Here is a 14,140-nt window from a genome sequence, read left to right as displayed (position 1 = left end):
AAGGGATCGGCCATAGTTAACTCGGTTGACCCAATGGTAAAGAGAGAGGCGAAGTCTGAGATAGTCCCATTATCAAGGGTCCATAGGTAACTATTGCCAAAGGAAGGGGCATTGGTTACGAAGCTGCCAAATTTACCTAAGGATGTTAAAGTCAATAAGTTTGGCTCTACTTCAGGTAAAGTCCACTGTCTAACTCTATTAAGTACATGCTGATTCGGATCGCGAAGATGGATTTCAATCGCATGGTTCGGTGATCAGAATTTTGGGCTATTACTTAAGAGTTATGATATTTATATTGCTTAGGAATAGATAACAACAAGGTTTTCATATGGATTGTAAGGATAAGTTTTTCCGCAAAGTTTTAAAATAAAAGAAAAAGGTTTTGATTTTATTTATTTGAAGTATCCTTACAATGGCATTTGTGAAAAGTTGTTGCTTATAAGATTCCATTGATAGCAATATTGGAAAAATGGATTTGATTCTTTCGGTTGTGGTAGTGTCTAATATTACCAAATAAGGAAAGATTCTCATCACCCAAGGTTCAATTGGACCGAAACTTGGAATCATGCAAGTTGTATAGTATGATGAATGAGAACTTTCAGCTTGAAAAATTAAGACTAATTCCTTATGTGAATAAGGAAAGGACTAAGGGATCGAGTACACATTCTTGTGCACTGGTCAAGTCCACCACAAAAGATCAAGAAGACTATTCGTCATGATTTACTTAAGTTCAGTAAATATGGTTATACTTATAAGTTTAAGTATAAGTCTGTAGCATTGGAGAAGTTTCAATGTGAGACAGAACGAATAAGAAGAATCAAAGTATGGCAGAAAGATAAAAGTTTCTCAAATCTGAAAAGATGGGAGAGTACTTTAGTATCATGTTTATGATGATCTTAATGATTAAGATACCATATCACAATTGGTCCTCTAAAGTCATCTTAGTGCATTCTTATGACTAAGAAGAGGAGTCATGAATTGTTGAAATGGTTAAATCAAAAAGATGAGTCATACTTCGTTCCAAAACAATTCTTAGAGTCATACTCCAAGATTGTAACTTGAGTGACATATCTTAAAGAGGGTTTGTTAACACTAGTCAAATGTAAGAGTAAAAGGTTATCTACTCTTGTACATTTGAAATTGGTAAGTTGTGATGTTTTGGATAAAACAGAGACCAACTTAGGCCAATTGTGTAAAGTGTTAGTCTTGATAAAGAATCTGCACTATCTCTTGAATATTTGACAAGGGAGTCTTATATGTCAAGAGGACAGTGGGAGTCTTAAAGCTCTTGAAAGTTTCAAGACTTAATCAAGAATAAAACCTAAAGTCCTTCACTAGCACACGACTTGAGGTTTATAACCTATCGTGTTGAAATTTTTGTGCCTATTCAAGTTGGCTTTGCATAGGAGTTCTGAGAGTTCTCAATTGGTTGCACAACTACTTGGAAGCAATGGCAGGCACCTGAGCTGCCAAATGGCAAGAATTTAAGATTGCACAAGTTTAATTAATATGAGTTTGGATTTGTCACTAACCTTGTCTTGTGATTATGGTTTTGACAAATTCACATGGATAAGAACACATACACTATTAAATCTAAGTGTCATAAGGTTTCTCTCCGATTCATGAAAATGATGGTGAGGAAACACTTTCACTAAGTAGATTTTAGCTAGATAGCAATTGTGATATTTGCATTCTCAAAGTCGTTAGTGGAGCGTGTGTGGTTTACCGGCACACTAACATGGACTTGTGAGAAGTGGCAAAGGTCTAAACAATTGAGACTATGATTACGACATCCCTTTTCATAGTTCTAAAATTGTTTAGACACACATGTGAGCTATCTAAGAGAGGTGTATGATTTTGATAAAGTTTTATCAAAACAATCTAGTATCAGAAATCTGAACTTTGGTAAGAAAGTCAGCTGATTTCTGAGTACATGTCAAAACTAGTGGGAGCATAAGTGTTATGCTAATAATCATCATGTTAGTGGGAGCATGATAATTATGACAAAGGTTGCAAGTTAGCAATGTTAATTATAGAAAACAAAAGTTTCAATTCGTGAGGTTGCAGGGGTTGAAAAAGTTGTTTTGCTATAATTAAGGGAGAGGAAATTATACTTCATTTCAATTCTAAAAGCTTAGATTGAGATTTTAATCGTATTTAATCAAGGATATATATATGAATTTCATGTTGGAATGACTCAACATAAGGAAATTCTATATATGGGTCCATTATTTGCGTTCTAAAATTCGATTATGATTACGGCATCCCTTTTCATAATCTGAATTTTGAGAACTTGGCAAATTGAAATGGAAATATTATAGCAAAATACTGGTTTAGTCTTTATGTGAGACATCATAAATCGTGTCCCGTATGCTTCAGATATAGGATCGATTACATGTGCTATATTCATCCTTTCTAAAATTTTCCAAATGCATGGGGCATTATGAAGGGAAAAGGTCTAGAATTGGATATGACTAAAATGATTAAGCAGTTGTCGAGGACAATCTAAGGTTTACCAAAGATTGGTTGCTCAAGGACAGTTGGAAGTATAATGTTAATTCTGGAAGGACCATATTGACATAATCTGTAAGGAGGCAACTCTTGTTCAGAAGTGATAGTCAAAATGGAATATGGAAATGTTTCAAAGTTAGAAATTATTCAATCTGTGTAAGATTAGGAAACTTAATGAAAGAAGGATGTTTCCAAGGAGCTGATCTCCTTTGGAATGCTCTGTAATGATTGTTGTCAAGTCTTTCTGACTTCGTGCATAATCATTAAGAGGATCAATGCATATAAGTTTAGAATCTAACAGATTTCAGTAAATGGCATGAATTTGGAATTCTTGCATTTGCAGTAAGGATTTGGGACTGTGAAAAGAGGATCATTGGAGTGATGTTCAATTGATCTATTTTACAAAGTAAAAATCATAGACAAACATAGTATGCATACTTGGTGTATGGCATGACTAGTGTTTAGAAAACATAGTGTACATGCTTGGAGCATGGGACAACTATTGTTTTAAATTCAAGTATAAAGTTGATAAAACCGAAACAATGAATAATGAGTAATCAGTATGGTGATAAATAAAAGTGTTTATTTATATTCATAGGGTTTGATACCATATTTGATTCATTTATTCTTGTGTTTCACTTTGCATGTTTTGACTTCCAGAATAACTAAGTCGCTCTTCCTGAATGATTAAGTTATTCAAACCATCCACAGTCGGTCATATGTTGGAAGTAGATATGAATCAAGACTGTCATGGGTTGGTTTGTAGAGGTCCAAGTTGGTGGACAAAAGTGGTGCTACAACACTCATGAGTGCTCATAAGTTCTGAGTATTGGATTCAACCCGCGCTCATTTGAATCACTTCATGGATTTTATCACGAGTGATCATGAGACGATAATATCTTATATTCTTAAAACCTAGAGATATGAGTTGTTACTATGAGTTGGTTATACATTGATTGCACGAAAACGCATTGGTAACTCGATGTTATAAAACGTGCCTTTGTGTATGATTCAACAAGTAGTAGAACAAGCCATATGAGTCGAAGTTTATCCATTCCTTTTACCTTCGGGATAAAAGCGATATCTGTGGGCCCCTCGATGATTTAAAGATGATACATGTGAGTGCTTGGCCACGCCAGGACTGATTTGATTTGTTCAATCAGTCAGCCATCATGAATCAGAAATCGGGAAACAACAAATGGATAGAGAGAATGATTGATAATCCATGTCTCAGTCCATATGATATCTAGAATGGAGGAATATATGATCCCTTATCTAATGGACAAGTCATTGATAAAGGTCAGAGTTCATCGACAAGGTCAGAGTTCGACAGAAGCTTTTGAGAGCTACGATTGCTGATCGGTTCCTGAAGTCATACGCAATAATAGTTTTAGACTTATCCAAGTGGGAGACTGTTGGATTAATGTCTAAGTCCATAACTATAATTGGTAAGACTTGACCCGACCCGGCATGGTCCATTTGGGTTGCATGGCATCATGCATTTGGATAGACTATAATGAGAGAAATAACACTTAAGGTTGGTTAATATATTATAAGTTCTAATATATTAATAAGGTTATTTAATTAGTATTGATCAAGAATTAATTTGGAATTAATTTGGAATTAATTAAGTGATCAAAAGGAGACTAATTAAATATATGGGTTGATTGTGTAAATCATTCATTCTTATATATGTGGGCTTGTGATCCAAGATTCCTTATGTTGGACTAAGTCCATGGGGTGACCCATGGATACTCCATGGAGGTTAAAATCCATGGAGCATAAGGAATGGGTAAAGTTATGAGTTACATGGTGTAACCCTAATAGCCACCATATAAAAGAATCCCATGGCTCAAGAAATCGTGCACGAATGTGTGAGTGTGAGGGCTAGACGATTTCAAGGAGTGTTCAAGTTTCTCTCAAGTTATTCCAAGTGTATTTGGTGTTGTGTGAACCATTTGAGGTGTCACATTTAGGGCGCTAGGCACTCAAGCTTCATGAAGACATTCTACATCAAAGAGGTATGTATTCTATCTTGTTATATTTATTATTTTGTATGCTAGATTAGGATAATACCTTGGATGTTCATAATTGTATGTATAATAGAGAAAACATAGATCCAAGGTATTTAGGGTTGCATGTACACTTAGGAGTGTTAGAATGCTCATAACCCAACAGTCACACCCTCGATACACTGAAGAAGCAGAAATCCCGTGTTCGTTGGTGATAGACACTCGCAACGGACACTCTAACTCGCCCACTTGCGCACTAAACTCCCTACTAAATAACTGTGATACGAAGGACCGACTCGCCCCCGAGTCAAATAAGACCAAGGCAGGTAAGGAGTTCACTAAAAACATACCTAATCACAGGTACAACAGATAAGCATATAACATATATAACTAAAGGGAGTAAGAATAGAAACATACCAGCAACCACATCCGGTGCTGCCCTGGCCTCCTCGGCTGTAAGCTGGAAGGCACGCCCCTGAGCCTTCGGAGGCTTTGCCCTGGCTGGTCTCCCATCCGTGATCCTCAATGTAGCTGGCGCTGGGGCCTGCGCCGGCTTGGCGGCTAGCAGAGGACACTGGGCCCTCATATGGCCCACCTGCTCATAATGATAGCAAAGCCTGACTCTGGAAGTCGGAGTCGGCTGCCTGCAATCCCTGGCCAAATGGCCCTACTTGCCACATCGGTGGCACCCACTCCCTATCCGACACATCCCTGAATGAGCCTTCCCACACTTCCCACAAGTGCGGTCTGGCTGTCCCCCAGTCCTAGTATCAGCGGTCTTGGACCGTTTTGGCGCCGACTGTGACTGTGTCGGGGCCTGTCGCTACTCCCTCAACTGCAACTCAATCTCTAACTCATGCCGCCTAGCGGCCTCCTGCAACTCCAGAAGAGTATCATATCGCTCGGTGGCAACAAATTGACGGATGTCAGTCTTGAGCATGCTCAGATAACGGGTCATCTGAGCCTGCTCAGAAGCAAACTCCGGGCAAAACATCGCCCTCTCAGTGAACATACGGGTGATCTCCGTCACCGACTCCCCATCCTGTCTCAAACTCAAAAACTCCTGCGCCAAACGTTCCCGCTCGACCCGCGGAATGTAACGGGCTCGGAACATGTCCCTGAACTGCTCCCAAGTAACAGCAGCTCTCTGGTCGTCAGTGTATGACCCAGTCGCAAGTCTCCACCAGTCCTTGGCCCCGGACCTTAGCAGGTTCAGAGCACACCTGACCTTCTGGTCAGTAGGACACGAGCAGGTAGGGGTGAGCATGGTGCGGTTCGGTGCGGTTTTTGTATAAAACCGCAACCACAACCGCAAATTGCGGTTTTTTAAAGCCAAAAACCAAAAATTGCGGTTCTGATTCGGTTCGGTTTTGCGGTTATTTTTGCGGTTTTGCGGTTATTTCGGTGCGGTTTCGGTTTTTAACCACAAAATGAGGTGGTGCGGTTTTTCGGTTAAAAGAGTGCGGTTTTTCATGTTCAAAACAAAAAATTTAGTCGACTTTATTTATTTCTAGATTTTCATTGCAAATAAATCACAATTTTGGTCCATTTTTATTCTTTCAAGTTGCATTTTATTAATCGGAGTTGTACCAAAATTGAATTTTTCGGGCATACGAGAAAAGAGTCCAGCCGAGCATATTTCATTTCATTCAAACAATTAACAATATGTCTAACACTTACTAACAACCATTTACACACCAAAAACTAAAGGAAAGGACGAATGAGTGAGAAACGAATTGATTCAATTTTTTGGAGTCCCGCTTCGTCAATGAAAGATGCGCATTCCTTCGATTAGCTAATTTAATTTTATTAATTAAATATAATTATTATAAATATTTAAATAATTTATTAAATTATGCGGTTTGCGGTTATTTCGGTTAATTTGGTGCGGTTATTAAACATAAAACCGAACCGCACCGCAATTTTTCGGTTTTTCAAAATTAAAAACCGCACCATCGGTTTTTGTTTCGGTTTCGGTTATTCGGCTTCGGTTTATGCGGTTATTTCGGTTGTTTTGGGTTTCGGTTCGGTTTCTGCTCACCCCTACGAGCAGGTGAAGAAACACCCCTCCACATCCGAGATCCACCTCATCGCCTTGATGGGATCCTGCGTCCCATCAAAAGTAGGGGGCTTCGTGTTATCGAAGTCCCTGTACTGAAAAACTCGCCCGGCTCCTCCCCCTGCCGCTGTTACAGCCGCGGTGGCTGCAGCGGCAGCTGTCTCAGCGAGGGCTGCATATCTGTCGTCGAAATACTCCATCATAGCGGACTTAATAGTCCCGAACAACTCCAGAATCTGACCCCGGACAATATCGACTACCTCCTCGTGGATGATCCCCCTGACCCGATCCTCGGTCAACATTGGCCCCTCATGGCCGACAATCTCAGGTGCCACTGGGGCCTCCTGATCACCCCGTCCTAATCCTGATCTGGACCCCATCGTGAAACGTCTCGTAACTGCCATTCTGAAACATAACAGGAAGATGTCAGACCATCCGCATAAATAACCGGGAACTAACTCCCGACTAATCCCTAGGGGTTGGGACTTCCTTGCTACGCGTATGGGTCATGTGCTTTCAGTAGTACGGGCCCATACTACCTTCCACACCTACCCACATTTGTCTCAAGTATCACCACCACACCCTAACAACATACATATACATAGCGAGCACTCAACCCTCACTCCTAGAGGAAAGCTAATCGTCTCACAACTGACCTACCGGTCCCACACAACTCACCCATCCATGAAACTTCCACCAGCCCTGCAGCACTAGTGTATGCTAGCCATACATAACGTTGGACCCTATAGACTTTCGAATATCCAATCCTACCCTAAGCTCCCAATCAAACAAGAACAGAACATAAGGCTAAATCAAACATTCTCAGGCTATAAGATCTTAATTATCTATGGCCATGATGCGTACACCTAACAACCACAGTAATGATGTTAATTTCATATAAGGAAACCCTAGGTTATCAGGCATCATACCATCAGGCAATTCTATCGTGCAATTGACGAAGATCCCTAACCTAGCACTAGCATGCTGTTCTAACATATCACATAATTAAATAACTGTACGGTATTTTGGGGCTACTTACTGGCTCCGGCTGATCGTACATCCTGCATCCTCATTTACTTATTTGAAAATCATTTTAGAAAACATTTTGAAACCTTTCCTTGATTTGAGACTGGATTCACACGCATGTTCCTCCAATTCACTCAAACCAAGGCTCTGATACCAACTTGTAACACCCGAAATTTTACAACCAATTTAAAATTTTTAAAAGCCTTTCCAACCATTAAAAATCATTACAATTTTGTTTCAAAATGTATACTATCAGAGTTTTTCCCAGAAACATAGACAAAACATGAGGAGTTGTACGATCACGCCTTCGCCTTGCCGCGATCCCCTGATGTACCTGAAACAATAAACTGAAACTGTAAGCCCGAGAGCTTAGTGAGTTCCCCCAAAATACCCATACCCACAACAATACACATATAATCATAACAGCATACTATGGGTCCAGTCAACCATCGGTTTGGAATACCCCAGGCCCTCAACCAACAGGTTGGAATGCCAACACACTATGGGTCCAATCATCCTCGGGATGGAATACCCCAGGCCCTCAACCAATAGGTTGGAATGCCAACACACTATGGGTCCAATCATCCTCGGGATGGAATACCCCAGGCCCTCAACCAATAGGTTGGAATGCCAACACACTATGGGTCCAATCATCCTCGGGATGGAATACCCCAGGCCCTCAACCAACAGGTTGGAATGCTCCGGTCTATTGGTCTCCGCACAAAGCAGGTAAACCTCAACCGCCAACAACATGTGCACATACAACAGATAATCACATAACAGTCTATAGACAGAAACTGATCTAACGGATCATACCACATAACACATAATACTATCCTATCTACCAGGATACCGATCTAACAGATCATACCATATGATGTCATCCTACCCTCTAGGATACCGATCTAACAGATCATACTACCTAACGTAACCATATAACAATTCAAAAGGGCCGGCCTTGGTGCCTTAGATCCTTGAGTATAGTGAGGATAACTCACCTTGAAACTGTCGTCCGAAACTAGAAAACTCAACTCCCGGATCACTAACACGAACTCTACCACCTATAGATACATAAAACCCATTTTCATAAATCTCCAAATTACCCTCAAAAGTCAACTGGTCAACGCTTGGTCCAAATCAAAGTCCACAGTCAAAGTCAACAGTCCATGTTGACTTGACTCGTCGAGTGCAGATCACCGACTCGTCGAGTCCTTCCTAAACTCGAGAAGTCGTGAAATCCTTGATTGGCTCGTCGAGTTCCCCTTTAACTTCGCCGAGTTCATACGTGTCCAAGAATTTAGGAGAAAACCTAGCCGACTCGCCGAGTCTTCGAACGACTCGTCGAGTTCAAGGCAATCTTCAACGAACTCGCCGACTTGTTCATCCACTCGTCGAGTTCGTGGCCATCTTCAACAGGCTCGCCGAGTCCTTGCAGATCTTAATCCATGTAGATGCTTTTTAAGCCATGGCAAGGTTCCAGATTACAGATCCAAGCTTCTAAGGCATGTTTATCATGTAAAGTTGCAAACTTTACGTGTATGCATGGCTAATAAGGCTCTTAATGGCAATTCTAAGCTCTTAATGGGGTTTCATGCACAAGGGGGGGGGTCTCAATCACTCCCAAACCCGCAACTTTATGACTCTAGGACTTAAGAAGGGTCCAGATCTAAAGTTACAACTTCAGATCTAGCCCATAGCTCCCCATATCAACTCAAAATCCATGAAACCCTAAAACTCAACCAAAAGAAAAGAGATCTAGAAGGAAAGGGAAGTAAAGATTGCAACTTGATACCTCCAGAAGATGCTAGCTGAGGTAAGTTCTGCTTCCCAAACCTTCCTTGCTTCAACTCCTTTGCTCTTCAAGCTTTTCCTTCCTAGCCAACCTTCTTTCCAAGGATTAAATCACACCAAGAAGAGTATCACACAAATTAGGGTTTCACTGAGCTCTCAAAGACTGTAAAGAGGCCAAAGGAGGCTGAGGCTCCTTTAAATAGGGTGCAAAACCCCGGGATTTAGGGTTTCATCTGCCAGCTCCTACTCGTCGAGTCCCTTCATGGACTCGGCGAGTAGGTCACTAAACACGCGTATCAAACCCGTTGCTACTCGACGAGTAGGGCAACCAACTCGTCGAGTAGGCCTTGAAACCAATTAAATTCTTATTTAAACAATACCTGGGAATCGGGGCGTTACAAAAGATCCTATAATGAAACACATAAACATAAGCAATAATCAATATACATAAAGAGAGAAGGATAAGGTACATACCCGTAACGACATCAGGAGTTGCACGTACCTCCTCTGCTGTCAACTGGAAGGCTCTGCTCTTCGCCATTGGCGCCTCTGTCCGGCCCTGACGGCCGTCTGTAATCCTCAATGTAGCAGGAGCGGGCGCCGCCACCTTCCCTGCTGATGCTAAACTCGGACACTGGGACCTCTTGTGGCCCCTCTGATTGTATTGAAAGCAAATCAGATTAGATACTATGGTGGTGGTGGTAGCAGTGCAATCCCTACTGACATGCCCAGTTCGACCGCATTTGAAACAGCCCGAACTACTCGCCCTGCACGTGCCCTCGTGCATCCTACCACACTTTCCGCAACGGCCTCGGCCCTGCTGGCCCTTCCCTCGGGAATCTACCTTGGGCTTTTTGCCCGATCCCTCCACGCCAGACAATGTCTCTGGCTTCCTCTTCCTCTCCGTCTCTAAATCAATCTCTCTCTCATGAGCCCTAGCAATCATATCTTCCAGCGTCTTGCAGCTGGATCTGCTCACAAACTGGCGGATGTCACTCCTCAGCATCTCATGATATCGGGCCTTATTCATCTCCTCGTCTGTGACATCCCCATTTTCACGGCCAGAAAAAAACGATTTTTGTTTATGCTTGTTTGAAAATCAGAGTAACAATTTAAATAAAAGTGTTGCGGAATTTGTCCCAAAACAAAATATGATAAAGATTTATCAAAAGCATTTCCAAAGAAATGTATTTCATTAAAAGACTCGGGATGTCATGTTCGATACAGATCAAAAGCATAAACAGTACAACATAAGCCTTTACTACATTATTTCGTATTTACAGGCCTATAATCCCTTATCTCTCATCCAAACATCTATGCTCATGCGCCACTACCTGTAATACAAGAAACTGAGTGGGTCAGGCTTGGGAGCCTGGTGAGCACATAGGGTTTTCAACCCACAATAAATAAATTTATTATTTTCATCAACCAAACAACCCGATTACCCCTTCCTGTTATCCTCACTTTACGTCCCTAAAACATCTAACACAAGAGATCTAGTCTAAGGGCTTTCATCGGGGTGACAACACATGCTTTGGGGGTTCCTCAGCAATTCATGTCAAATAAGGCAACCATGTGGGGGATGAAGTACTGCTGGTGAGCACACAGTTCAAATAAACACCTACAGGTTGCGAGCCTGCTAGCGTTCCACTGGACTGTCTAGAATCCGCGGTCGTCATCTATACTCCGCTAGATGACTGGATCATCAATAACATCTATAACGAGGCCTCTCATTATTTTATTTTTTTCACACAGCAACTATTACATCTACCCATGTTTTACCCAACACATTTTGTAGTTATAAAATACATATACAGTTTAATTCATTTAAAACATGTATAAAATTGTTCATCTAGCATAGATAGCAAGTATACAGATAATATGCACACGTAGCACGTAATTTATATAAAATACTTCATATCTATGTGTAAGATGAAAGTAACTATGCACTCACCTTAACGTTCGATAGACGATTAGCGTTCTGGAATGGATGCGAGAAGGTCGAGTTGTATTTCTGTGAATACGAACCTCCGAGAAAATTTAGTTTCCTAAGGAAATATTAATATAATTAATATTTGGAGGGTAGTTTGGTAATTAACCAAGGTATAGGGTCCATTATGTAAATTAAATAACTTAGTTGGACTAAATCATAAATATAATTTCCAAATGAGGGACCAATATGGAACATATACATCCTAGTTTAGGTGTTTAGGACTAAATTTGTAAATAATTTCCATGGCAGGGGGTTTAAAATTAATTTCGTAATGAAGTTTGAATAGTGGAGGCATGATTTGTAATCCATTTTAAAAAGGAGGGGTCAATCTCGTCAATTCAAAAAAAATCATGGGTTTTATTTAAATAAAACAAATCAAAGTTTGCACAGTGCATCTCTTTCATTCATACATCGTGAGTTACAGATATTTGAATGGAAGGAGACCCGTTTGTACCTCTCATGATTGCGATCGAAGGTGACCTCGTCACCGAAATTTGAAATGACAAGGGTGGAAATGGCTTACCCACAGCAGCAATAGGTGGTGGCCGGTGGGGATATCTTGCAACAACAATGGTATACCGAGAGAGAGATAGAGAGTGTTTTAGAGAGAGAGAGAGATATGGAGATCTTAGAGATGGAGAAGAAAGCTGGAGGTTGAGGTGTGATTTTTTTTGGAGGTGATATAGGCTCTATTTATAGTGTAAGGGTATACACTAATGGAAGAGAAGCCCACGCTTCAATCACCATGCTTGTACTTGATTGGGGAAGCTTGCACTCAAGATGAAGAAGAAAGGAATGGAGAGGGTTTCTGTCATGTGGGCAAAGGTGATGGGCAAAGAATGCGCTGGAAATTGGTGCTCATAATTAGTGGGTCCCACAAGGTAGTTTAATCCTTTAACTTGTCTAAAACACTTATAAATTGATGAATTGAGATCCCGACATTGGATTTCATTTTCAAAAATTTCTTATGAAATAGGGTAATTCAAGGATTCCAGAAACCCGAACGGATTAATTTTTGGAGTTACAGAACTCCGGGAAATCGCACTTAAAGTTTTGCGTCTAAACGGCTCGCGGTGTCCGTTTTCGTGACTTTTGTAAATAGTTTCGTTAAAAATATTTCGAGTATGAAATCAAATACTAGACTATATCCCGAGTCCAAAAAATACTCTTGGAAATCCCGTCGGCAAAGCATAAGTACCTCAAAGGATCGGTTCGGTTTTACGCGATTAAAGAAAAGCAGTGTTTTACTGTCTGATTTTCTTAAAACTGTCGTATCTTTTTCATACGAACTCCGTTTTCGACGTTATTTATATCCACGCGTAGGCGGGAACGTACTCTACAACTTTATGTAAATATATCGGGCTTATCTCACACTTTAATTTTGACGCTTATTTTTATTCTTTATTAATTATATCTTTATAATTAAATAATAAGCATATAAATTCACATAATTCACAAAATACTCAAATATTTCATCTTTATTACATCAAAAGAGTTACAATAGTTGACCTAGACTATTACATCGTCTAAAAATGCTTAGCCCCGAAACCCAGGCGTTACATCGTCCGCCACGTACTGCGGAACGAGAATGGACCTCTCCCTGAACATAGCGGTGATCTCGGTCACCGTCTCAGTCGTCTGCTGGAGATCCTGGAACTCCCTAGCAAGCTGCTGCACCTCAATCACAGGTGCAAAATCGACCCTGAACCTGGCCGAGAAGTCACTCCAAGTCATAGCATCAAGAGCTGCATCATCACCAATGGCATGCCCGACCTCTACCCACCAGTCACGTGCCCTGTCCTTCAGAAGGCAAGACTGTCACACCCCGAAACCGTGATGGCGGAATCGTTCCGGGGTGGAGGACGTCATACGTAGTATCACAACATTTGTATAGCAAGCATAGTAAACACAACCAAACATTGAATACAATCATGAAAAGTGTTTACATCAGTTTGATACTTGTTTAAAATACATTTAAAGTGGGTAAAATATAGAAAACATGACTGTTATTGCCCCGACTCCTCTAATCCAAGAAGTACCTGTCTACTGATTCCCTGAGAATACAAGCAGTTTTGAAAGAATATCAGCATAAAGCTGGTGAGTTCATAAGCATTTAGTTTTGGTGGAAAAGTGTTTCTCGAATCCTTTTGAAAAGTGTTCCTCAAGAAAAACCTATATTTTCTTATGAAAAGCGTGTTTGAAAACCCATTCCTTCCATGACTTCCAGATTCATACAAGATATATACAATCCAAGGAGTCGTGGAATGAATATGAACATTCGTTGGTTATATGTTAAACAATCCGTATATGAAACGCCGAGTTATCCCGGGAAAATCCTATATTTTCCCTAAAGGTTGATGATTTGTTTATCCGTTCTAAACTGAGGTGTGCAAGTATCTACCATACTCGAAAAGCAGTTTTCTTTTAAAAACCCTGGTTACACCCAGAGGGGTATATTAGCCTTATTAAATAAAACTAAGTAAAAGAAAACCGTGATGAACTAAGTCCTGAAGGTATTATTAATACCCTCCAGTAATCTGTCGGTTATTACTTTGAGGTTAGTTCATTTGATTCATTATTACAAAAGTAAATTCCTATTATCTAGGTTTTGAGTTTCATGACCATAACTGACTGGATAAGGCATGTACTGGAGCCGGTATCTTCAATGACTTTGTCACCCATAGACCTGCCGGTCCGACTGTAGCTAGCAGCGGGGTGCGGGATTGTTAGTCCCATATTGATCTATAC

This window comes from Lactuca virosa, chromosome 5 (genome assembly GCF_052849685.1).
Source record: "Lactuca virosa cultivar CGN04683 chromosome 5, Lactuca_virosa_CGN04683_v6, whole genome shotgun sequence".
In the NCBI taxonomy this organism is placed as follows: Eukaryota; Viridiplantae; Streptophyta; class Magnoliopsida; order Asterales; family Asteraceae; genus Lactuca; species Lactuca virosa.
Note: the sequence above shows the minus strand (reverse complement) of the source record.